At 57.5% G+C, this 3,034-nt stretch overlaps 1 gene across 1 annotated transcript; it reads right to left on the bottom strand.

The window, feature by feature from the left end:
- Positions 2,034-2,589, bottom strand: STEAP1 (STEAP family member 1; the record flags this gene model as incomplete). Its single annotated transcript, NM_214305.1, is given in 1 exon segment — positions 2,034-2,589. The product of NM_214305.1 is annotated as an STEAP family member 1 (mRNA).

Here is a 3,034-nt window from a genome sequence, read left to right as displayed (position 1 = left end):
CCAATATGTTTGGAGACCTGTCCGTTCAAGGGACACGTGGGGATTTTATCCCCATAAAGGAGGAGGCAGTATCCTTTCCACGTGGCGCCACGCCCAGCCCCGTCTGGGGGCCTGTCTGTGGCCTGTGATCACACCTGTCTGGAGGGAGCTTCCCAAGAGCCACCCTCTCTAGTCAGAGCTCCCAAACCCACGGGAAGGCCCTTCAACGCCCCGCACCCCCAAGCCTGGTCACTGAGTTTTGTGCCCTCCCGGGCCGGCGGAGGCCTGCACACCTGGACGGGCCGCAGCTGCACCTGCGTGGGGCGGCACTGCACGTTGCGGTTGTTGCAGCAGCCAGAGCAGCGCTGCACCTCCACGCAGGGTGGCCACACCAGGAAGTTGGCGTTGGTGCGGTCTATGAGGCGCCTGGAGATCTCAAAAACCTCGGTGCGTGTCTTGCACTCAGCGATCACGGCTGGCTCGGCGACCGTCGGGGAACCTGGAGGGAGTGGGAACTCCGTCAGGGTTGGGAGTGGGGGGCCATCCAGAGCCGCACTGGCAGAGGGTCCAACCCCAACCCGCAATGAGAGGCAACCAGCCCTGGGACCTGGGCAGGCTGCTGATCAGCTGGAGGCCTCAGTGCCCTGTGTGCAAAATGGGGATGATACAATCCACACCCAAGAACCACCGGAAGGATCCAGTGAGATCACTCGAGAGCATGTAGTACATGTCAGCTTCCTCCTGCCAGCCCGCAACCATTTTATTCTATGATTTCACACATTTATGGGTTTGCCCAGCATGTGGCTTTACTTTCACATTATCTCTTTTTTTTTTAGGGCTACACCCGCAGCATAGGGAGGTTCCCAGGCTAGGGGTATAATTGGGGCTGTAGCCTCTGGCCTACACCACAGCCACAGCAACACAGGATCCGAGCCGCATCTGCAGCTCATGGCAACATCAAATCCTCAACCCCCTGAGCAAGGCCAGGGCTCGAACCTGCGTCCTCATGGATGCTAGTCAGATTTGCTTCTGCCGAGCCAGATGAGCTACTTCTTGTAGCCACTCCTTCATTGCCATTTGCATTGTAATCTATTCTTACTTTGCTGCTTTTTTCAAGCTTGTCTCCTCATCTATGAAATGGGACAAAAACACTGCCGGCACCGCATTTGCCAACGACTGAGTAAAGTGAGGGAAGCTGGGACTGAGGCATCAATGCTGGGGTGACGGCCACCTGTCATTATTCACATACAGAGAGACTGAGGCTCCGAGAGCTAAATTAGCTGCTCAACTTCAAGGAGCGAGGAGTGAAACTCAGACCACCCGACTCTTATGTGCATGGCCCCCAGCCATGGTCTACAGTGTTTTGGGGGCTGCAGGTGGGCAGAGAGGAGGAGGGGTTCGGAGTGGGCACTGCCTCCCTGAGAAGGCTTCTGGGGGACCCACTGGTCTGATCTTGCCTTGCTTCACTCCTGCTGTCCCAGGAACAGCTGTTGGCCACCGCAGAGACAGGCCGCCTGCCAGAGGCACTGCGTTCAAGCAAGAAGAGCCGCCTGGGAGCCCAGTCCCACCACTTGCTAGTTCTGCGACCTCAGCTGCTTCTTTACCCTCTCTGGGCCCCAGTTTTCTTTTCTTTTTTTTTTTTTTTTGCTATTTCTTGGGCCGCTCCCGCGGCATATGGAGGTTCCTAGGCTAGGGGTCGAATCGGAGCTGCAGCCACCGGCCCACGGCCTAGGCCAGAGCCACAGCAACGCAGGATCCGAGCCGCGTCTGCAACCTACACCACAGCTCACGGCAACGCCGGATTGTTAACCCACTGAGCAAGGGCAGGGACTGAACCCGCAACCTCATGGTTCCTAGTCGGATTCGTTAACCACTGTGCCACGATGGGAACTCCTTTTTTTTTTTTTTTTTTTTTTTTTCCAGTTTTCAACTCTACAAAGTGGGGCTAATAATATCTACCTCCAAAGTTGAACGGGAAGGAACAAATGAGGTTTTAAAGGACTATATTTAGAAAACAGTATGTATTGGGGGAGGGGAGGAGAATGACTCAACTCCTTGATAGTGAATTTAAGGATGGTTATACTTTTTTGGGGGGCCACCCCCACAGCATGTGGAAACTCCCAGGCCAGGGATCGAACCCATGCCACAGCAGTGACCCAAGCCACAGCAGTGACAACGCCAGATCCTTAAGCCACTGGGCCACCAGGGAACCCCACTTACATTTTTTTAGCTCCGCTCAATCCTAAGTGTCAGGACGAAGAAGCTGGCCCACCAGCCTGGGTCTGGCCATACCCCCAATTCTCCCTCCCTGGATCCCACCTTTGAGGGGTCACCATGCTCACCCTCACTCTTACCCAGGCTCCTTCTCCCGCGGGATAAGCTCTCGAGCTCGCCTCCAGAATGGGACCGGGTCAAATTCAGGTCCAAGTCAGCCCTGTCTTCATCTGCAAGAGGAGGTCAGACATGTTCAGCAAACAGCTGGCTGGCTCGACCCTACGGTGGGAGCTCTGGGGGCGGTTCCGGAGAAGGGGGGAGGATGCCCCTCCCCGAGCACACCGCTCCAGAAAACAGTCGCCCCTTATGGCACCCTGCAAAGCTGAGGGTCCGAGCTCTGAGGAAGGGGGTCTCTCTAGGCACCCCCTGGGGCGGCCAGGGGGCTCAGAGGGTGGTGGAGCCCTGACCGCATCGCCCGGGGATCGTCAGCCCCACGCCGGGCCCTTCAGCCACATATTTGGACAGAACCCATGTCAATGGAGTTAAAAATAACCCATCCCCTTTGCTACTGTAAGAGAACCCTCCTTGGCCTCCAGGGCGGGGTGAGGACCCAGAGCTCTGAAGGCCGGTTTCCAGTGCCCCTCCGCCCAGCGTTCCCATAGGAAGTGCTGAATGGAGAAATTCCCAGAATTCCCAGGGGGGGACCAGCAGGCCCTGGACGCAGCCCCTCTGGAGCCCCGGACAATGGCCCAGTTGGGCGGGAGAGAGGGAGGGAAGGAGAGGGATGGGGGGCGGGAGGGGGGGGCTGAAGGCAGAGAGAGGGGTGGGGAGCCAGGCCTGC

The sequence above is a fragment of the Sus scrofa genome, chromosome 5 (assembly GCF_000003025.6).
Source record: "Sus scrofa isolate TJ Tabasco breed Duroc chromosome 5, Sscrofa11.1, whole genome shotgun sequence".
Classification (NCBI taxonomy): Eukaryota; Metazoa; Chordata; class Mammalia; order Artiodactyla; family Suidae; genus Sus; species Sus scrofa.
The sequence above is the reverse complement of the archived record's forward strand: the minus strand, read 5'-3'. Positions and strand labels throughout refer to the sequence as shown.